Consider the following 24433-nt stretch of genomic DNA (forward strand, 5'->3'; position numbering starts at 1 on the left):
TTAACTACTCAAATATATTGATTACTCAAATATATTCTATTTTCTATATTCTATTGATGTAAATCTCAATAAACCAAATCCCTCTTACTGGGTTTAAACCGGTTTGCATCCATGTTGGGAGAGGCAGATGGCCATGGGCCCTGACTGCCCCTGCATGTTCTTGCTGAGTGTGTCAGACTGTAAGCCCTCCCTGTCTTCTGGTGCTGTGCCCTTTCTATAGTTAGTCACATAGGCAATTAATAAGTCAAGGCCACCGCAACTGCCTGTCATACGACTCCCTTCATTTGTTTCCTTCTTCACTCAAAAAAAAAAAAAAAAAAAACTCAGCCTATTTAGATTTTCTTAACAGCAAACCTTCACTGTTTAGTTGCCTCTTCTCTAGGTCTTCTCTCAAATTTCATTGTCTCTCTTGAGTTAAGGAATTCCAAAATTGTCTCTAAATAGAGCCTGGCCAAAGTTTGACATAGACATAGGAACTAAAACCTGTCATTTGTCATTACCATTGATACCTTTTCAGATCAATACTTGTTCATGCTTTCATTCAGTCTTTCTTTTCTCAGCCAGTTATTCGTTCTTGTGTTTATTCAACAAATATTTATTGTGTACTCATGCAGTCAATAGCTAACCTATAGGTATACACAGTGAATTGGGCATGGTGCTGAACTTGGACATCTTCTGTTTCTCAGAGCTAATCAGTATGTAATCTCATGTCCTTTAGGGACCATCTTCTGTAGGTAGAAAAGGCAGACCAGATCACAAGGGGCCTGAATGCCAAAATGTCGAGGTGGAAGTATCTGCTAAAGAGTACAGTTTCGGAGTAAATATATTCAGGAAGGCTCCTTTGATAGAAATGTACAGAATGGATTAAAGAAAGGGAAAATCATAAGTAGAGTCTTCTTCAAGATGTTATTATGATAGCTAAAATCCACATTCACTCCTTTGAATTCATTGAGGCCAGGTGTATTTTGGATTCAGAATTTTCCAGATTTTAGAAAGGTGCTACAAGGCATATACCATATATTAGATAACACTGGGGTCTAGAGAAGCTCCCTTTTTTTCCAGATAAATTTAAACTAAATATTATAAATGATGGCTATAAAAGCCTCATGTCAGTTCAGGTAACAAATTATTTAAAAACAAACAAACCAAAAAAAAAAAATAAACCCACAAAAAATCTTGGGCTACCAGAACTTTTTGGGCTTCAGAACAAACTGGCTGGTTTGAGCTAAAGGGAATAGGTCCATGAATTAGTGTGGTAAAGCAGTAAAGAGGAAGAGTAGATGTAAAATATGTTATCAAGGTAGCATTGCTGGTGCTTGTCATTTGGTTAAATATTAGGTAAGAAAAGAAATGTGACAATCATGATTGTGAGGTTTTAAGTCTGGGTGGCTGGGAGGATGGCAGTGCCATTAATAGAAAAGAAAGGAATAGGAAAAGGGGACTGCTTGATAAGGGGTTGGGTGGAGGGGAGGTTATGATTAATTCAATTTGAAATATACAAATCTCCAGGACATTATGAACCTGCCTGAAATTAGCATGATTAAAGGTGCCTCTCACAGTGTTCTGGTGAGTATGTGATGGGGAACTAAATTAAAAATCAGTAGCCTTTCGCATATAACATATTTCATTAATCAAATTTGAAAGTTGAATCCATCCAACCTAAAAAGTCATCCTAGAATCTTCTTTAAGAAAATGGCACAAATGCAGATGGTATTCTAAAATTAGAAACAGATTTTTAAAAGAGGATCCTTAAAGTTTCAAAATTCTACCTGGATCCAAATGGAACTATTTTCATCTATTTCTTCACAGGTCCTTGAGACAGTAAATATAAGCTTACGGCTCAGTTGCACAAACTATCTGACCCATTTTGAATGATAACTATACATTAGGTTAGTGATTTAAACATTATCATTGGTATGAAATATCCAGTGGCTGAACCTACAAACACCATGTTCTTAAATAAGAGTGAAGTATGGCCTAAAAACATCAAAAAATATTTGTTTTCAACTCATGTATATTTCTAGGAATGTAGTAACTCTCTTATAATTATTTAGAGCTGCAAAGAAATTGACGGAATGTTGCTTAGCTTATATGACATAGTTACCCAGAAACATTCAAATTTTTACTGGTTTGTTTCCATGTCGGTCAGTATGCTCCAAATGGTTTGCTTCTTTCACCACTGTCTATTTCAAAGTTCTCATGATAGAGGTAAATGGATATATCTCAGATTTGAGGGAACCAGTCTTACCCAATTATGTCACTGGTCGATCTCTTCAACAGCTCTCTTGCTACGTAGAAGCCTTTATTTCCTTTTCTGCCTTTACATAGAGGTGCATATTCAACTGTGAATTCGTTGGGCAGTTCCTCTTGTCACCAAGTCTGATGACTGATGGCAATTAAGCTACAGAAACAACCTATCTGTGGTGAAGTTCTGATAGGGTGTGATTACAGGAAAAGGGGAGGCACAAGGAATGGCAGGTAAGCCCCCAAACACTGTATTTTAATTTAATCATTAAAATGAGAAGAAGAATCTCAAATAATGAATGTGTGCTTTCATGCCTGTTTAAAAAAAACCAAAAAACAAAACCAGTTTTCTGGGAAGGTAGAGAAAAACACAAATACTGTTTTAATCATGCCTTCACTTACATTATTTTACTTTTAGCTACAGGGTTTTCATAGAAATCCATTTGAATATATTTGTAGTTAACCTGATCCTCTCAGAAAGTGTTTTCAGGAAAACAAACTTCTTCTTTGATAGGACTGTTAAATCACCCTCTCTCATCCTGTAGCAGTTAATTTTTCTCAACATTTTAAGCATTTTACTGTCAGAACATCCTGGAGTTTCTCTCCCTATCAAGGGTATACGTTTAAGAGAATGCATTTCAAATATTAAAAGAAAATATCACAGAACATACCAAAGAGATGACTCGCTTTCAGTGTAGAAGGTGGTATTGTTTATAATGCTATAACAATGGCGACCTTCTTGCGTTATAGTTAGCAAAAAGGCAATGGCTCCTGTGTGCAAGACAGAAGAAAAATAAGTTCTTTGTCCCGGAAGCCTCTCTGCCTCAACCTCTCGAGGCTCCTGAAAGGTGGCTTTATTCTTCTTCCCCTGGCTTGGATGTGGCTGTAGAAGTGTGGACTTCAAGGTCCAGGGTGTTATGAAGGTGGCGTGGCTGGTGCTCCCCTTCCCATGGAGGAAAGGAGAGAAGCAGTCATTTCAGTGATTTATGCCACATACAAACTCAGGTGGAGCAGCTAGGACCTTTGAGAACAGTAGGAAAAGACCTAGCAGCAGGAAGAATTTGGGCTCCATTTCGGGAAAATACCCCAATAAGAGAATTGTGAGGCCCTGGTGCATATTACCAAGGGATTCTGTGGAATCTCATTATCTGGTGATTTTAATGACTAACGTGCAACGATTTTTTTATAGGATAATTGATGTGAAATGCTACCCAGAAGCTGAGGGATGAATAAATCCACCTTCACACATCTTTTCAGCCTTTAGTTCTATGATTCGTGCATTATATTATTTAGCAGAAATAATAAAGAACTAAATATGCTTTTTTTTTTGTACGTGGCATTAACTACCTTTGTGTGTTAATGTGGTACCTGCCAATTACTTGCATTAAAGCAAATGGCTAAAATATACAAATTAAGTTATGAACACACTGCTACATTTAACAGATTAACTGAAAACCTGTGAAGATTTCAAGAGTATATTAAATGCGTAAAAACCATTTCCTTGATCTTGAATTTGTAGGCTACTTTTTTTCCCCCACAAAGGTATGTGGTCTTAGAGCCCTGAATGTGTTCTGAGTGCAGCAAAAGGAATTTAATATACACTGAGAAAGTGTGTGCTCACTAGGCTATGTACTTAGGGAGGCACTATCACAATTAATTTTCACAACAATCTAGGCCATGGTCAGCAAACTTTATCTGTAAAGGGATAGATTGTGTCTGCTTGGGCTGTCATAACAAAATACCATAGACAGGGTGGCTTAAACAACAGACATTTATTTCTCATGGTTCTGGAGGCTGAAGCCCAAGATGAAGGTGCTTAGATGACTTGGATCATCAAGAGGGCTCTCTTTCTGGCTTGCATACGGCCACCTTCTTGCAATCTGTTCACCTGATTTTTCCTTGGTGATTGCACATGGAGAAGGAGATCTCTTCTTATAAGGGCACTAATCTCATTATGAAAGTCCCACCCTCATCACCTTGGCTAACCCTAATTACCTCCCAAAGGTCCCGCTTCCAAATACCACCCTGTGGGAGAGCTAGGGCTTCAGTATTTGAATTTGGGAGGGGCACAATTCAGTCCAGAGCAGATAGTAAGTATTTTAGGCTGTATGGGACATAAGGTCTCTGTCCCAACTACTCAGCTCTGCCATTGTTACCTTATAATATATAAACAAATGGGCATGACTGTGTTCCAATAAAACTTTATTTACAAAAACAGGCAGCTGGCAGGAATTGCCGCACAGGTCCCAGTTTGCCAACCCTTGATCTGGTGATAAATATTATTTCTGCCACTTGTGGAAGATAGAAGTGAGGCCCCAAAGGGTTATTTTACTTACTTAGGTCTCATAGGTAAATGATGGATTGTGAAATCAAAGTAGTACTAGTTAAATTTGTTTTAAAGTATATCAATCAATAAATTACAGTGGTATAGAAAATTATGTAACTTATTCCTTCACTTTCCAGTAGGCTATTCTGGAAGCCCTAGCTATGTGGTTTACTGCTTACCTTACACATGCCCTCTTCTGTGGGGACCAGTCCCGCCCACAGCCCTATTGAGTGTGTGTGGTCTCTGTGACCCTGGCCGTTGCAACAGCTGATTGAACGAAAGATGGGAACTTGGCCTAACTGTATAGTTTCTAACAATTTATGACCTGTCTGGTCTAGTGTGAATTGGAGCAGTTCCAATGGATTCTTCTCTTGGGAACTTGGTGTTAGAGAAACGGGAAATTCTTGATTGGAAAGGGTTACTAGAACTGGAAGGTTATGAGTGAAGGTTATTTGAGGCACTAGAATAAGAGTCAGTAGAGCAGTGACTTCCCTGGTGGTGCAGTGGTTAAGAATCTGCCTGCCAATGCAGGGGGCACGGGTTCGAGCCCTGGTTCGGGAAGATCCCACATGCTGCGGAGCAACTAAGCCCGTGAGCCGTAACTACTGAGCCTGCGCTCTAGAGCCCTTGAGCCACAAGTACTGAAGCCCGCACGCCTAGAGCCCGTGCTCGCAACAAGAGAAGCCACCACAATGAGAAAGAAGCCCGCGCACCACAACGACGACCCAACGCAGCCAAAAATAAATAAATTAATTAATTTTTTAAAAAAAAGTCAGTAGAGGAAGTTGGGGGGCGGAGGTGGGGGATGGGGGAGAAGTGTCTGTGTGTGTGTGTGTGTGTGTGTGTGTGTGTGAGAGAGAGAGAGAGAGAGAGAGAGAAACAGAGAGAGAGAAACCACAGCCCCCAATAAATGGAGAAAGATTTCATTGTTGAGCTTTCAGTTTCTGATTCTAGCCCTTGTGAAGCCCAGATGTGCTTTGTTTGAATCTCTCCATATCTGTGTTGTATCATTAGAATAAATCCCCCCTTTTTAATCTGAGCTTGGGGGGGAACCCTGATTGTTGAATCAAAAAGACCTTAATTAGCCAATGAAGTTATGAGCTATTCCTTTTATATTCAACTGGATAAAATCTCCCCTCTGTCCTCTTCTGGAGGTTAGCAGGTTGGAATATCAAACTCCAAATCAAAGCTTCTTAAGTTTATTCTTCAGCAGGTAGGATTGCCCAGTACTAAATAAAGGTGTACAAAGAATAGGACTTCCGGCTTTCTAAAGTCATTTACTGTCTCTCCCTCTTTTCATGTGTTTCAAATCCAGAGGGAAAAATACATGGGCTAGAAGGAAGGGGTGAAAAGGTAAGCAATCAGCTCTTTGGTGCTGGCTCATGCTTCTCTGGCTCTCAGTGCTGGTATAGTCATGACATAATAAGGAATACAGAAGCCTGGACTATTGAACTCAACTGTTGGCCACAGTGTTCAGTACAGGAACCCCCATCCACCCATGGGCACCTTCCACCCCTCTTCTCCAAGCCCACTTCCTTGAAAGATGTTTCTAACTTGGTATTAAAGGTAATTTTTTTCAAGTCCCCATCTTAACTCTTACAATATGCTTAAAAATTGTTTAGCACATGCACTTCTTTCCCCTTAGCTGAATTATGAAAATATACTATATCTGATTAAAATAAATGTGGCACTTGTGATGCACCTTGTCGTGTCTAGTTGGCCCAGCTGATTTCAAGGCAGCTATGGCGGACAGTTCCCTCTACTCCCCAATGTCCCACGAGCAATAGGGCTGAGGCTTCCTCCATGTTGCTTTCTCTGAAGCTGTGAGAGGGTAACAGAACAAGGCAGCAGATAGATAGAATCCAGGATTACCCCGTAGAACAGCCTTCAGCCCAAAGGAAATGGGGATGAGTGGATAAATGCCCATTGCTTCCTATCCTTCTGAGTCAGTTATGAATATCATTCTTACGCATTTCCTCAGGATAGCGCCAGTGTGATTGAGCGCTAGTTTCCAACCTGCTTATTCATGCTCCCTCTTGGCTTTTCTCTCTTCCGTGTCTCACTTTTCCCACTCCCCCTCTTCTGCTTCCTGGCATCACCTCCCGAACAAACAACCTGCACCATAATCCTTATCCTAGGGTCTGCTTGGGGGAGCATCCTAATTAAGACAATGACCAATTTATCATTTTAACATATAACAGTTTATATTCATATATAATACTCTCTGCTCTCTAGATCTCAAATTGTGTCATTGTAGACAGTTCTGCATGGTAAGTGGTGGAACATCTGATAAGAGAGAATACCTCCCCTAAAAGCTTTCCCCTTCCCACATACAGTCATGCCAATCATTTTTCATAGACTTCAGTATATTTTACTGGCTTATAAACACTGTTTATCTAACCTTTTTTTCACAAGGTATTCATTGATTCAATCCCAAATCAACCCCATGTGTGCAAAATCATCTCTTCCATTATTTTTCTCTATCAACAATGTTTTTGCCATTGATTGAGTGGTTGGAGAATAGGCTAACTAATTCTATGCAAACAATATTTATGATGTGAAATCGGATTTGCCCATCTTTGCTAAGATATCATAGGATACAGGAGCTGGGAGGTTCTTGGACCCAGTCCTGCCCACTCCCTTATTTGACAGTGGAGGAAACTAAGGTCCAGTAGAATTAAATAACCCTTCCAAGGCTGTAATTCATAACAGAGATAAAATTAGAATTCAAACCAATTGGTTTTCAGTAGACAAGGGTCTCAGCTCAAAGTTTTCAAAGCTAAATGTAATGTTCGACTGTTTCCCTCTCATATCGCTTTTCAAACTATATCTATAAAACTCCAGGTTCTGATATTCTTCTGTGCTATTCTCATGTTGGAATAGATTCAGGTGGTACAGAAGCTATTGTTACAGCCCCAGAATAGAGTCTGGCATTGGCAGTGGTACTATTGCAGCTTTAATCACGGACGTCTGGTCAACATATTACTTGGGGCAAGAGGCTGAACTAACATCGATCCCACCCCTGTGAATCTTCATGGGATCCCACTCTATAGAAGAACCCACTACCTACATAGAAGCTGTAGAATTAGGCACATTAATAATCAAAAGTCTCCAAGAATATCTCTCCATCAAATTAATCCAAACATTAGCGACGCAGCCAGAAACGTTTTCTTGGAGTCTTCTCTTTGATTCTCACTTATTTTCTCACCAACTGCTAGCCCCACTTTTTTTGCCCTGGAACCATCCCCATTATCAAAGACGCCAAGGCAAGCTCTGCAATTGGATTGTCTGAAAATGAACAACACACAGATAGAGAGGAACAGATATTGTAACGCCTCACCGTGCCTGTTAAAGTCACACTCCCAGAGAACTCAAACAGTCCAGATGACTGAAGAAAAGGGAATCTCCCAGGAAAAACAAGGAACTGGGCAGATAACACCGAAAAGAGATTTTCTGGCAAGGCAGGCTGAGAGGGAGTGACCGTTCTTCCTGGAGAACATAAGGAAGTGTTGACAGGGTCAGTTCTTAATGTGGCCAAGAAAGAACTTAGTTCCAGTGAAGGAAACTGAGTGAACGCAGATGACAGCCAGCCATGTTTTTCATAGAGCTGGAAACCCATTACGTGAGGCCCAGGGAATTCACAGAGCAACCTTGGCAAGGGTGACCTTTTGAGGACGTTCCCAAAGCTCAGGAATGTTAAATAATTGGTCTTTTTGCTGAGACATGAATTTGAATTCCATGCTAGGTGAGGCTGGGACCAGGACACAAGTCACTTAGCACATTAGTACAGCACAGAAACACCCAGGAAGAATCTCTTCACCACCAACCAACCATATCGCTAGGCCTTTCTTGAGTGCTGATTTCTGTGTGTGAGGATTGACCACACAGAGGTAAATCCCAGTGGTTTTTTTCCCATTTTGTGACACAGCCATTGCAAAGGGAAGAGGCACCCTCAGTGGGCATTCTAAGCCTGGCCCTCTAATAGCCTTGCACCCCTCATCTGCGAGAATGTTAAGATTTTGTGTTTGGTGTGCAGATTTTTAATAACCCTGATCTAGTGTTTCTTCCTAGTTCAGCAACATCCACCTTTCTCATCTGAGTCCCTGCCTTAGTTTGGGTGTCCCCAGAAGCCAACTCTAAGTCAGGGCTGTTCAGCCTTGGCACTGTGGACGTTGGGGGCTGGATAAGTCTCTGTTGTGGGGAGCTACCCTGAGCGTTGTAGGATGTTGAACAGCATTCCCAGCCTCTGGATGCGCCCTCAGTTATGACCACCACAGATGTCTTCATATATTACCAAAGGTGTTCTGGGGCAAAAACCACTTCTCCAAGTCAAGGGTTCAAGCAAACCCTTGACTAACTAAGTACAAACACAGTTTAGTTGGAAATTGATCCCAGGAAGCACTGGTATAGGAGTGGAAAAGCATGTTAGTTAGGGTTCGCCAGAGAAACAGAACTAACAGAATGTGTGTGTGTGTGTGTGTGTGTGTGTGTGTGTGTGTGTGTGTAGACAGAGACAGGAAGACAGAGATTTATTGTAAGGACCTGGGTCACACAACTGTGGACATATAAATCCAAAATCTGTGAGGTAGGCTGGCAGACAGGAGACCCAGGGAAGAGCTGACGTTGAATTTGAAGTCTGAAGGCTGTCTGCTGGCAGAATTCCCTCTTCAGGGGGGAGGAGTCTTTTTCTATTAAAGGCTGCAACTGATCAGTTCAGGCCCACTCCCATTGTGGAGGGTAATCTTGACTCAATCTGCTGATCTACTAAAAAGTTACTCATTTAAAAATACTTTCACAGAAACGTCTAGAGTGTTTGACCAAATATCTGTGGCCTAATCACATTGACATTTAGAATTAACCATCAACAGAAAGGAAAGGGAAAAGGCCAATAAAGATATGTTACTCAGCAAGTTCTCATGGAAATGGGAGTGCAGTTCTGCTGCGGAAATTCGAGAAATGGTATAAAACACCTGTCTCACAGTTATCCATCCCATTCAAGGTGGGGTGAGGGAACTGGGGTATTTGTACACCAGTTCCCATCAGTCATGGATTGAGGTCTGTTCCCAAGGAGCTTTAATTCCCAGGCACTTCTGGTTTGCTACATACCCAGGAAAAGTAGGCTCTGGCAGCTACTGAAACCCAGAAGGCCAAGAGGTGCTAGTGCTGTTGGCAACTGGAATTCTGACCGACATGGAAGAAAGTGGTCAGTGAAGGCCTGTGGGTAATGCACTGACAGCATCTGCTGCACTTTGAGAGCAGTACGTCGATAATTGTTCCCACACTCTGGCTGGTGTTAGGATCTTCTTCAGTGGCACTGCTGTCATCGTTTATTGGCCTCTTTGCTCCATGCCCCAAATATTTGAACTTTTAAAAATTGTAGTAAAAGACACGTAACAGTTTGAATCTTAGGCATTTTAAGGTACATAGTTCAGTGGCCTTAAATACATTCACATTGTTGTGTTACCATCACCACCATCCATCCACAGACATTTTTGTCTCACAACACTGAAACTCTACCCATGAAACACTAACTTTCCTCTCTCACCTCTCCCCAGCCCCTGGCGACTTCTCTTCTGTCTCCGGGAACTTGACTCTTGTAGGAACCTCATTTGAGAGGAATCATACAATCTTTGTCCCTTGGTGATTGGCTTATTTCACTTAGTGTAATGTCCTCAAGGTTCATCCACGTTGTAGCATGTGTCAGAACTTCCTTCCTTCTTAAGGCTGAATAATCTTCCGTTGTATGTAAACCCTGTTGTGCTTATCTATTCGTCCATCACCCGGCATTTGGGTTGCCTCTCCTTTTTGGCTACTGTGAATAGTATTGCTGCAAACATGGGTATACAAATATTTCTTGCAGTCCCTGCTTTCAATCCTTTGGGGGTATACCCAGATGTAGAAATGCTGGATTGATTGCCTTTTGAGTGCCCTACATAACAAGTAAACACAGTGTATGGAAAACAACTGGTCAGAAAGATGAGCATTCTAGGGAAGGAAATAAATTGCCCATAAATTTCCAAAATCTGGATTCATCGCTTGCCATGACCTCAGTCAAACCAGAGCTGCTTTGAGTCCAAAACACATCTGTGGATTGTACATAGTCACCATAGCTTCACGTTCTAAAAACAGTTTTATCTGTCTCCTCCTTTGCCTTCTGATGAAGAGCTTTGTTTATGAAATGCCTGTCTTCCGAAGTTCTTGAAAGATCTCCAGTGAGTTGCTCTCATAAATGAAGGCAAATGAAGGCAAAAACATTGCCTGGCAGAGCCTGTGACTGACAACATCTTTTTTTCGTTACCTGATCTCTATGCCTTAATTCTCTAGCACTTTCCATTTTCCCTTTGTTTCCCAGAGTTTTGCAGCAAACTGCTGTTTAGCAAAGAGAAGCCACATTCAGACTTAGGCCAAACCCTAGTTGCAGTCTGTTTCTTTTTGTTGTTGGTACCGGCATCACATCCCACCTGGCCAGACCTGCCAAGTGTTTTGGATTTCCTAGAGGAGGTTTTTATTCTGTCTGCTTGTCTGCACTTGTATACAAAACCTGTAATTATATAATAGGTGAACTTACTGGTGTGCTATTGTGCTTTCTTTTCTTTTTTTAAACCAGCTGAATTGGCCCTTTTTATATTTTGAGCCTATTGTTACCTTTCTGTTACAGTTTCCTTCCCCCTGGCTTCTGATACTTCAGCCTTTATGCCAGCAACTAAATATTTATGCAAAGAAAAAAAAAAAAAACATTTAAAGTCATTTGTCTTTCAGTGAAATCTTAAAACTTTCCTATTTCCTACTACAATCTGAATGTTTTAATGTTATAACTGCAAATGACTGTTGACGAAAGCATTTTGTTCTTAAAAATATGTTATCCTGTTTTTAGATAAGAAAGATCACCTATGGAAGTCATCAAAAGTTGTGTGCATACTTAACTCTTTTGCTTAAAGGTCCATGTCATCTAATTTGGGACGTTCCTAGTCTACCCTTAATTCAGAAAATGGTTTGTGGTTAACACGTCACACAGAGCTTTCTGAAAAGTTTTATAAAATATGGGAAACTTAAAGTGCAATAAATGCTTGATAAATTTGTTGATTGATCCAAATGCTGACACTGTAAAGAGAAGAGAGGGAAGGGTACGTCATTGTCCATTCTGTTCTTCAATGTGGCAGACTTTCCTTCCAGCTTGTTAATCTCCTGGAGGCTAACAAGGTGCTCTTCAATTTCTATAGGTTGTGTTTTTCCTAAGATCTATGGCATCTTAGGTTGTAGAACTGCCTTGTTGTCCTTTTTGTGTTCTTTGCCTAAAGGACAAGCTTGTAGAGAGATGGATTGGTTCTGATACTTTTCCTTTGACACTCAGTAGATGTTGAACTTAAAGTGCTTAGAATAGTGCCTGGAACCCAGTCAGCCTCTCAAATTATTGGTTGTTGATGCTATTGCTGTTCTAGTTGTGGGGGCCATTGCTCATTAACCCTAAAGAGATTACCAAGGGATTTTGGATTAACGTTCTTGGTGAGCATGCCTGAAGACAGCTGTTAAATGAAACAGTAGATAAAATACATCAGTAAGAACTGAACGTTAAGGCTTTATGTCTGGGTATGTATCTCAGGGGTAAGAACTTGTGGACAGCCAAATCTAATGTCTTGTCCCACTTCCAGTCTTTTTTTTTTTACCAATGCCATTCTTCTCTTACCCATCTTCTTCTTGAATGGCTCTTGCAGCTTTTTTGTTGATGAGGTCAGGGATCTTGCTTTATTTCTCTATAACAGGGGATAATATGGTGTCTGAGTAGTTGACCAGAGAAATAAACAATATCATTTCATTGAGTAGACATCTTTCACTTCCTCTTAGTCAGAGAATGTTACCCAAAACCATTCAGAGAGAATTTTTCAGGTGGAAATGATCAATGCAAGGTAGTCCAGAGTTCATGTAAGATGGAACAGTTTTCTATAGTAAATGCAGAAGCAAATAGAAACACAAATAAGTGCTCTTGAATTGACTCTACAAGCCAGAACGAAAATGTGGTAGGAGAGAAAAGCAAACCATACTGTGAAAGAGTAAAGTTACGTATGGTCCCAGAGACTAATCAGATTGATTGGGAGCCACTTGTCCCAAAAGTCAGTACTACAGCAAAGAAGGACAATCTGGGTCCCTTCTTAGATGGCCAGCAAGCCTTCAGAGACCTTTTGCTGAAAAGGTAGAAGCAGTTATTCAAGAGGCAAAGGTGATGTCCAGTTCCAAGGAGATGGATCCCAAAGGAGGATGGAATTTGACATTTAATTTATCAGATAAGGAGGCACAAACACTGTCAATTTGATTCAATAAATACGTATGTAGCCCTTTGGTCTAAGCAAAAAGACAGGAAAGAGCACTTTGCCGTAGCAGGGATTCTAATATTAAACATAACAAGTGAGTCCAGAGCTGATCATTTGAACCCAGTTTAATTCCCTTTATGTCTTCGGGCAGCTCACCTTCTTATTTGAGAATACACATGAAAGAGCCATCCTGGGTAGTCAAAAGGGAACTAACTGTGAGATCTAGTCCCAGCTCTGACTCAACCTGTGTGACACCTCTGGTTTAACTTGACAGTGTTGAAGCATTTCTTTTTCTAGCCTTAGCCCTTTTCTTTTCAACTATCTTCCCTGAAACCCTAGTACATAAAACAGATTAAAACAAACCTATTAGCTCTGGTTCAACTGAGGGCTAGGGTCCCAGAATCCAACCTACAGAACCTCTTCCTTTTGTCTCCACCCACTTGCTCATGACCCGAGCCTCTTAAGCATGAGGATTCTGCAGAAAACAGTTTGAAAAAGGACCCGCTGCTTGTTCTTCCAAAGACACTTCTGACTCTGAACATCCAGTATCATTTATATATTTCACATCCATTTCATCTAGGCCTTCTCCCTCCCGTCAAAATGCCCTCCGTCACATGCTCTCACTCAAAAGCAGCAGAAATCTGACTCCAAACATTCGGAAGCAATAGAGATGTTTTTTAGACTAATAATCTGTTCCCAATGGTCTTGTTCCAGATCTGGAACAGGAAATGGGAAGTTCCAGGGTGTACAGAGCAGACTAAAATGTTTACCACCTAAGAAAACTTTCCTTATGTACCTTCATGCCCTTTCTTTTGTCGAGCTGTATTGCCACCAGCCACTGACCTTCATCTTTAATTCTACGTTTTCACCATTAATTTCAGATCAACACACACACAAAATTCTCTCTTGCTGAGCAGGACAGAGGATCTACCTTTCAGGACAAGGAAAGAGAAAAGGGGTGCGATTATTATGTTTTTCTCTCCCTGTCACATAGCAACAAAGAATAACATGGGATTAAGTGTCGTTCTGAGTAAATAATATCTTTATGGGCCACTGGGGGAAAAATGCTCTCAGTAGACTTAATCATAACCTCTGGGGTTTCATATAATTTTGTTTTATCTTACTTTTAACACTTGATATTTGGTTTGAATGATAATTTAGGGATAAACTTGCCTTCTTTTCCTATTATGTTGCAAACTCCTTAAGCGTCAGAACTTTTCCATACACAGCTCTGAATCTTTTCTAGGGCCAAATATGTTGCCTAGTATAATGTAGCTGTTCCAGGAAATCATGGTGAAGTGAATTGAGAAGAGTCCAAAGTCGATCTTCTAAATAGAGGTTGGCAAACTACAGCTCTTGGGCCAAATCTAGCTCACCACTTGTATTTGTAAATAAAGTTTTATTGGAATACAGCCATGCTACTTTTTAACATATTGTCTATGGCTGTTTTCATGCTCTAATGGCAGATTTGATTCGTTGTGACAGAGGCTGTATGACCTGCAAAGCCAAAAATATTTGCTATCAGGCCTATTAAGGAAAAAGGTTATCAACCTGTCACCTAAACTCCAGGTGGATGAATACATGTAAATATTTTAGTGATATATATTTTTGTTATTGTTGAATTACTTTCCAGTCTGTATAGTTTCATTAAGCAAATTTACTACTTATGTTTCAGTTATTGGTAAATAACCATATGAGTCAAGTAGATATGAAATTAATTTACCCGCTATCATTGATTATTTTTATTATCTTTGGGGTTTTTAACTATGCAATTGGAAAAAAAATAGTTTTGCCCTTCCATGTCTTACTAGTTAAAACTCTTCCAGTTTTATGTAAAAAAAGACAATCTCAAACTAGCCATCTTAAAAAAACCTAAAGTGATTGGAGAAGAAATTGATTGCCTCATGCAACCAAGGAGTTAAATGTTGAGCTGGCTTCAGGAAGTGCTGGATTCAGAGGCTCAAAGATGGTGTCAGGGCTCTCTCACCAACTTTTGGCACAGCTAAATTCTTTTCGTATATTTGCTTTCTTCTTTTTTGCTAGTAGATGGTCCACATCCTCTCACATGGAAGAAGGTTGCTGCTAGCTTCAACAAGTAGCTCTGTATAGCTTGTTATCCAGAAAGAAGAGGAACTTGTCTTTCCTAGTATTCATGTATTAAATCTGTAAAAGAGCTCTATCTGCTCAAGTCGTGTGGCAGCCCTTAGATCAATCACTGTGGCCAAAAAGATGAGATGTCGTATAATTGATCGGTCCTGGGTCATGTGCTCAACTCCATGTGTACTGCATTCTATAACTAGTCCCACGATAACAAAGCGTTGTGGATAAGGGGCAGTGTCCCAGTGGGAAGAAGACCACTTTACAAGTAAAAACAGTGATGTCTATCTACTGTAGAAATATTTTATACCAGAATTTTAGTGGAGGGCACCAGATTTTACAAACAACGAACAGATCTAGGAAAAATGATTTCACTCTCCCTCTCTTGTGTTATCTTTCATCATCATCACCCTCATCATCTTTCATCCTGTCGAACATGTGGCTCCAGGGATCTTCACATTACAGTTTTAGCTGCTTTGGAAGCAGCTTCCACGTTCAAAACTCTACCCAAGCTCCCATTTGCATCAAAACTTACATCTTATGCTCTTGGATTCTGCTTGTTCTCTTCCATATAACTTGTTGGTTCTGGGTTTAATGCAGTTACATGGCTGAAGTGGGAATTTATTTGTGACGTTGCCCTGAAAATGTTAAACTTCAACCATTAAATGGTTAAGATGTAAGTGTTTTCAAAGTGAGATTGAGGAGTGAAATGAACAGGAGAAATGCCAGGGTGCAAAGGGATGGGACAGATTTTGAGGGGTGGGGAGGGGTTAGGAGAATGTCTTATCCCCCCATGCGTCCCTACCACACTTCAACCCAAGAACATCTAAACTTTTAGATCCTGAAAAGTGGCCTCAAAGGGGCTCTAAACTGTGTGAGTGAATCATTTAGAAGTCTTAGTATAGGTTATATTCCTCCCTGCTTGTCTTATAGCTTCAAGACACTGTGATTGGGATGTAAAATAATTACTACTCTTCAGTGTCATCCACACATAATTAGCCTCAGATTACAATGAATTAACATGGTTTGCCCTGTTCATGAAGTGAAGTGATTCTATTACTGGTTTTTTCCCTCTCCCATATTTAAAATAAAAACACTTTGAAACTTCCATTCTATTAGGTGAAATTCCCTCTAAAATGTCAGCTCACAATGAAGGATAGTTAAGGATGGCTAGGTAACCAGATCGTCTGAGTTAAGGGCACAGTTCAAATGATTCCTGGCTCCTTTGCTTTCTCTAAAGCTTTGCACCTGTCTTTAGGTGTCTCTTAAGAAGGCTGTCTCCTTCTCCATGTCTCCTCCCGGTGAATACATAGAAAATCCCCAAGTGTGATAAAGGTTTTGAGTCATTTTGAAAGAATCTGAACCAGAGAGATTTATTTGTTTCCATAATCTATAGAACTTGGCGTAGACAGATGTTAGTAATAAAAGCATTACACAATAATTCTAAATTTGTTTCTAAACAGACTTCAAGGAATATGTTTCTGAGAGTGAGAGGGGGAAGGAAAAGATTTCAGAACGTGGACTTACCTTTTAACTCTCATTACATATACACAGAGCAGCTGCATGAAAATTCAAGACTTTGAAGCCAAAGTGCCCAAGAATTCCCACCACTCTCTGCTGTCCCTACGGTTTTACTTTGAGCATCTCAACATGTAATCCAGTGTCCAGCTCATAGTAAGCAAAATATCCAAATATATGTATGTCTCAAACTGATTCCTCCTCAGTAACCTGGGGTTTTCTTTGGCACTTTTATTGCCAAGCCACAGGTTTGAAGCTGAAAACAGGCAATTTTCCATGGAAGTTTCTCACGTATAAAAATCCATCTCAGATTCCAACCAACGCAATCAGAGAAATTAGTTTATTGATGAAACTCTTGTCCATGAATGGCTTTTTGAAAATAAAAATGCCTTTTTTCCTTCTTGAAAAGGATGAAACAATCCCCTTATTGTCCTACTTGCTTCGAATTTATTTTCCATTCCTTATTATGCATGCCTCCTTCATGTCATCGATACATAATCCATTATGTGCCTCTTATCGTATTTGCTACAACTATTTTCTCAAGATGATGTCGAAGGACATTAGATACCAGAGACTAACTTTGCAGGAGTGAATTAATGTCAGTGTTGAAGGAGTCTATAATCATATGACTAAAGGGGCTTTCAGGAGGCCACACAGTACGCTGATGACAGAATCAAGAATGAAACTTAGGAATTCCAACCATTTGTCTTGTGCTCTGTCCACAAATGATGTTGTGTATTCTTAGTCTTTAGTAAAGACTTGCTGAAATCAGTCCATTGACTGGTGACGTAGAGCATTCATGAAGGAGTTTTTTAAAAATAATCCAATCGAAATTTCTTTGGTGATTATACAAAATTACTAAAAGAAAATGCTGTGCGTGTATGACTCTACTCGCAGTGTTTTTTGGTATAAGGTAAGATTGTTACAACTTGAAGTGCATTGAAATTTTCCTTTGATAGTTTATTTTATTTAGAAGTCACAAGGCTCTAGTTTATCTGATATTAAGGAAATGTTTATGCTATCTATGAAATTATTGCTGTGTGGCATTGGGCGAAGAGTATGGACACATGAGTCAGATAGACCTGAGTTCAAATGGATTTCCATCAGCAACTAGCTATTTGATCTTAGACAAGTATTTATCATTTTTGATACTTCTGTTTTTATTATTGTAAAATGGAGGCATTAAAACTGATTTCTTTTTTTAAAGAAAGACTGATTTCTAGGCTTGTGAAACTTAAGTGAAATAATGCATCAAAAACCTTTAGGACAGAATTTTGGAAAGATGGCAACTGTCGTGTGGAACATTTTAGATGTCCCTCAATCCCTGCATAGAATCAACAGAGCCACTCGAGAGCCATACGAGAACCCTGTAGACAGTGTTGGCAATAAGATAAAGTGACAAGATAGCACCACGAGTCCCAAAGTGCAATAGGATGAGGACAGAACAACAGAAGCCACCATATCTGCCTGTTAGTGGAATCTGTGCAGAGTTGAGGGAGTTTCTGACAACCGAAATGACCAGACATCAACAGAGGACTTTTGTGGATGTATATATAACTAAGCTTACATGCTCTTTCCACGTAGACATAGTACAGTTCTAAAAGAAATGATGAAGAACAGGAGAGCGATTACAAAAAAAATACTTAACTGTTTTCAGGAATGCAATTTGTGATGGTATTGAATAATTATTCTAAGATAGTTGTGTTTGTAATATAAGATAAAAACAATGAGTAATTGTGAGATAGTGCTAATTCTATCATTCCCTGTGTCCTTGAGAACCAGGATTCTCAGCATGTAAGATATAATATACCAGTGGTTAAGAAAAATCTGTGACCCTGAATTTGAACTGAAAATATCAGTATGAAATCATAAGGCATTCTATTTTAACCATTATCTCTATGTGTGTGCGTGTGTGTGTGCACGCGTGCATGTGTGTGTATATAAATATATATATAGTATTTCCTGGCTCTACTGGAAAGGTCTAGAAACAATGAGTAGCATTATGGTCCTGAAATACTATTTCCTATTAAAAGAAAGTAGGTCTTCTTAGGGAAATATGGCTGATTGAAGGCCTGAGGAAGGAAAGTAAAATACAATAGAAGTGATATTTTCTGAAAAATGTTTTTTTTTCAATTCGGTCTTATGATTTTTAATATTTCTATGAAATTACCTTTAATCTTCTTCAAAGTTGCATTTTAGGATTAATAGACTAGAAATTATTGACTCCACAAATTTTTTTTAAAACTTAGAAAAATATTAAGTATTTAATTTTAACTTTTCATTTAAATTGGCCTTTGCTGATTCAGAGGAATGGGGACAAAAATTCAACTTTTAAAATTATTGGAAATTCTGTCAAAACTGAATTATGACATATATCTACAATATATATTATGGCGGTCATAATTGTTTTTCCAAATGAAACCATCAAGTCACTAAAATAGTGGATTATATGATATATCCTTGTGTATAGTGTCTGAAGCTGAGAAAATGTGCAGAGATATTTGTGACTTGGTAGTTTCATTTGGAATAAAACATGACCAACATAAGATAACTCTTAGAATTTGGTACCTTTTTTTTGAGGTAGTAATCAGTTTCTCAATGTGAAGAGGATACGAATTACAAAAGTTGTTTTAGCAGTTCACTTAGTTCTTACCATTTGAACATCATATGTATATTCTTTTTGTTGCATTTTTTCAAGCAGACAAAAGTCAACATTCTAAGTCATAGGGGTATGTGATATAGTTTCTTTGCAACAAAGATCTTCTTATTTAAATTGTGGTAAAATATACAGGATCATTATCTATACATGAAACCCTTGAGGCAATATATGTTTTAGAATTCTTCAGATTTTACAAAAGTAATTTAGTGCAAAACTCTACATTATATAACACTCCCACCCCCAAGCAGGGCTGGCGGCAGCCATCTCATAATCAAACACATTAATGATTCTGCAAAAATATATATATATGAATATTCTTTCACTAAGTGGAATAAATAAAACCTATAAATAGGCTTCTATTGACTTGGGTCACATTTTGCTGCCAAATGAGTTTATGCAAAACTTGCGGGAGGAAAAAAAAAGGATTTTCAAAGCTTTTTCAGTTTTAGAATGGTGGAGGAAGGGATTGTAGATCTTTCTTAGTTGCCTCTTCTTTTTACAAAAGCAAAGCAGCAAAATGTACTGAGAGAAGGACACCACCCCATTTTGTTGTCATGCCAAAACATGCATACCTTGATTTTAAACATGAACAGATATCAGAAAAATTCAATAGCGACTGAGGTAGATGGAATAATGGTGCCCGCAAAATGCCCCCATCCTTATCCCTGGAACCTGTGAATGTGTCCCTTTACGTGGCAAAGGGATATCGCACATATGCTTACGTTAAGAATCTTGATATGGGAGGAGTGTTCTGGATCACCCAGGTGGGCTAACTTAATCACAGTCTTATACGAGGTAGGCAGGAGGTCAGAGTCAGAGATGGAGACGTGATCCCAGAGGCACAGTTACAGTGATGTACAACCACATGCCAAGCAACGTGGGCAGCCTCTAGAGGCTGGAAAAGACGAGGAATAGATTCTCTTCGCGAGCCTCCGGTAGGAACACAGCCCTAGTGACACCTCGATTTGGCCCTCTAGGACTCATCTGGGGCTTCTGACCCATAGAACTGTAAGGTAATAAAGTTGTGATGTTTTAAGCCACTGAATTTGTGGTAATTTGTCACAGCAGCAATAGGAAACTCGTGTAAAGAAATCCTAATCCCACGCACCTACAGTCAGTTAATCTATGACAAAGGAGGCAAGAATATACAATGGAGAAAAGACAGTCTCTTCAGCAAGTGGTGTTGGGAAAGCCGGACAGCTCCGTGTAAATCAACAAAATTAGGACACTCCCTCGTACCATATACAGAAACAAACTCAACATGGTTTAAAGACCGAAATGTAAGACATGGCACCATAAAACTCAAAGAATAGAACATAGGCAAAGCGTTCTCTGACATAAGTTGTAGCGATATTTTCTAAGATCAGTCTCCCAAGGCAAAAGAAATAAAAGCAATAATAAACAAATGGGACCTAATCAAACTTAAAAGCTTTTGCACAGCAGAGGAAGCCATCAACAAAACAAAAAGACAACCTATGGAATGGGAGAAAATATTTGCAAACAATGTGACTGACAAAGGGTTAATATCCAAAATACACAAACAGCTTATACAACTCAAGTTTGAAAAAACAAGCAACCCAATCCAAAAATGGGTGAAGACCTAAATAGATATTTTTCCAAAAAAGACATACAGATGGCCAACAGGCTCACAGAAAGGTACTGAACATTGCTGCTTATTAGAGAAATGCAAATCAAAACCACAGTGAGGTATCACGTTGCACCCGTCAGGATATCTATCATCAAAAAGTCTACATAATAAACGCTGGAGAGGGTGTGGAGGAAAGGGAACCATCGTACACTGTTGGTGGGAATGTAAATTGGTGCAGCCACTATGGGAAACAGTATGGAGGTTCCTTTAAAAACTAAAAATAGAGCTACCATATGATCTAGCAATCTCTCTCCTGGGTATATATCTGGAAAAAATGGAAATTCTAATTTGAAAAGATACATGTGCTGCCATATTCATAGCAGCATTATTTACAATAGTCAAGACATGGAAACCACCCAAGTGCCCATCAGCAGATGATTGAGTTAAGAAGATGTGATATATATTGAATATATATCACACACACACACACACACACAGACACACACACACTGGAATATTACTCAGCCATAAAAAAGAATCATATATTACCATTTGCAGCAACATGGGTGGACCTAGAGAATATTATGCTTAATGAAGTAAGTCAAACAGAAAGACAAATACTGTATGTTATCATTTATATGTGGAATCTAAAAAATAATACAAGTGAATCCGTATACAAAACAGAAGCAGATTCACAGACATAGAAAACAAATCTATGGTTACCAAAGGGGAGGAGAGGGGCAAATTAGGATTATGAGATTAGCAGATACAAACTACTATACATAAAATAGATAAGCAACAAAGACTTACTGTATAGCACAGAGAATTATATTCAATATCTTATAATAACCTATAATGGAATATAATCTAAAAAATAACTGAATCAGTATGTTGTACACTTGAAACTAACACAATATTGTAACTCAGCTATACTTCAAAAACAAGTAAACAAAAAAGGAAATTCTCACTAGACTCTTCAAAATGTCTAAGTCATGAAAGATAGAGAAGACTGGAGAACTATCCCAGATTGGGAGAGATTAAGGAGACATGACAACTAAATAGAGTGGGGGATCCTGGATGAGAAAAAACAGCATCAGTGGGACAATTGGCAAGATTTGAATAAAATTTCTAGATTAGTGAATAGTATTGTGTTATGTTAATTTCCTGATTTTGATCGTTGTACTATGGTTATGTGAGCTGGCACCACTAAGAGAAGCAGGATAAAGGAGAGGGGAAGTTCTTGCACTTTTTTGCAGCTATTGTGTAAGTCTGAGATTATTTCAAAATAAATTTTGTTGTAAACCAGTAAAGGTAAACCAAAGGGAGTCCACTTCATTTCCTTCATCATTGAATAATAATAAATAATTAACATTTATTTAATGATTACTATGGACTAGACACTGCTCTAAGGCTCCACATACATTAATATAAACCTTAGGCTAGAAGGGGGGACTATTATGATCTCATTTTATAGACACGGAAGTGTGGAGAGGGTAGGAAACATATCCAAGGTCACATAGTTATGAGAACTGTTAAAGTCTAGAGTCTGTTCTCAACAGCTATTCAAGGTGATTGTCTTGCACATTAAAGTTTGAGAACATAACGGCATGAATTTCATTACTCAGTTACAGTAGAGCATTTGACTACTCAGGAACCTTTGCTTACTTCCTTATTACTGGCTCTTTTCCATATTGGTGACATTGACAAATAACTGAACACAGCTAGCCAAGTTGTTACACTGGTAATATTTTCAACTGATGTATATTACAACAAGGAAACACTGGTTCTACAGAACTAATGGAGTTTTTCTATAGAATTATCCCTTTGTTGTATTACTTTTCCTCATTTTTATCAATCTGTGTCTTGACATATTAATTTTCTTTTCTGAAATTTTTTCACAACTCCCTGGTCCTACTTGTTTCCCTCAAAACGTTCAGCCTTTCTGTCTGTCTTGGTGCTTTGAGTACAGTTTCCACACTTTCATTCTAGAGTGGTATGCATCTTATACTGACTATAGTCTAATTTTATTCACATGGCAATAAGACAGGAGTGGCCAGAAAAACTGGGGGCGAAGGAAAAGGTAGAATGACTGGGAATGACATTCTTGAACACTTGTGTGATAGTGATATCTGAGTTAAGAAGTAGGAGGAGGGAAAAGAGAGAAGAGGTAGAACTCATTGTCTGCTTTAGTTTGAAACCCCTTAGGGTTATTTTCTCTGCCTTATGCCGAGTCAAGCATGTTGTCAGTACTCAACAATAAATAATTGGCCATATTGGCTTTACATGCTTAATTCCCCATATGTAGAGATTAAAATGTGCCTCTGAAAATAAGACTCTAAAAGAGAGTCTTTGATATGTTCTGGTGGAGGCTGTAAATCATAGCATTTTATGCCCAATCTTAGATAAGTTAAATATATACCGTTTTACCCTTTCATTATATCATGTTTCTTTTTAATATTTTAAAATAGGTGCCTGCAAACTGAAAGTCTTATTCTATTTAGAGGCTTTCAACACACATCTATCCCCACATAGATACGGATATGGTTATACCTAGCTATTTATCCATATGTAATATATAAAGCAATTATTCACTGGTAAATTTGTACATTTCATTTTCCAGGACAGTGTATTCACTTTAACCACATACTTTCTAATCTTTTTGCCTCCTAGTCTCAGATTTTTGAATTCAAATTTCCTTCCCTTTGTCTGTATTTAAAAATAATAATAATCATTTTACATCTATTACAAATAACAATACCTAGTCCCTGATTGAATGCTAACATTGTAATTCATTCTCAGGGTTCGGCTGCCATTCATTCATACCTCGAGCTGTGCTCTCATTATGTATGACATCAGCAGAAACTCTCAATTCAATTGCAGTCTTTTATTTAATTAGGGGCTGTGTATTATTTGGTTCGTAGCCCCTTCCACTGTGTAATGGGAAAGGAAGAAAACTTTGAATATATATTCTAATTGATATTTTTAATACTTACTCTAAAAGCAATCAAATCTTATGTTAAATATTAATTATAATATTTTTCTGCTTTTGTGCACCTTGATTTATTGCTGCCCTTTTGGTCTCACTTTTAATTATATTACAGGAAAACAAAGGATATTTTTATTGGAAGAGTTATTTGGCACAGACAATACGTTCAATGGCGATGGTTGTACTGAACTTTATATTAAACTTAATTTTCAAAAGCATATTTAACACAGTTTGCCAGGCTTTTTAAAAATTATTTTTCCTTCCTTTAACAACATGCCTCTCGGGTCTCTATATTAGAAATCAGGGACAAAGCTCATAAAGGAACAAAGACCCAAAATCAGGGATGGTCTTTTAAAAGAGGTACAGTTTCAAAGACTCCTAAAGACATAAATCAAAGTGCTTTTGAATACAGAGAGCATTCTAAAAGAATATTGAACTGTTTGCTTAAAATCTCACATTATTTCCTGCTTTTTAAACCCTGTTCCTTTTTGAAGGCTAGCACCAGATAGGGACAAAAGGAATATTTTCATGCAAAAATCAGGGCCAGGTACAGAGGCACAGTCAGAGTCTATTTCAAGGGGGGACAGGAATTTAATTCAAGTTATTCTCCTCTTTATTCCACATTTAACAGATTTGAAGGATTTCTCCACCTCTCTGACACTTGTGCAGACATCACTAGGTACTGGTTGCACCAGTGGCAGGTACCAGG

General features: G+C 38.7%; 1 long non-coding RNA gene across 1 annotated transcript in view; it reads left to right on the forward strand.

The window, feature by feature from the left end:
- Positions 1–24433, forward strand: part of LOC309637556 — a 738298-nt gene that overhangs the window by 468600 nt on the left and 245265 nt on the right. The window contains exon 5 of the long non-coding RNA XR_014250650.1: positions 16528–16647. This is a non-coding gene — a long non-coding RNA (uncharacterized lncRNA). The remainder of the gene's footprint in view (positions 1–16527; positions 16648–24433) is intronic.

This window comes from Balaenoptera physalus, assembly GCF_965194825.1.
Source record: "Balaenoptera physalus genome assembly, chromosome: 11".
Classification (NCBI taxonomy): domain Eukaryota; kingdom Metazoa; phylum Chordata; class Mammalia; order Artiodactyla; family Balaenopteridae; genus Balaenoptera; species Balaenoptera physalus.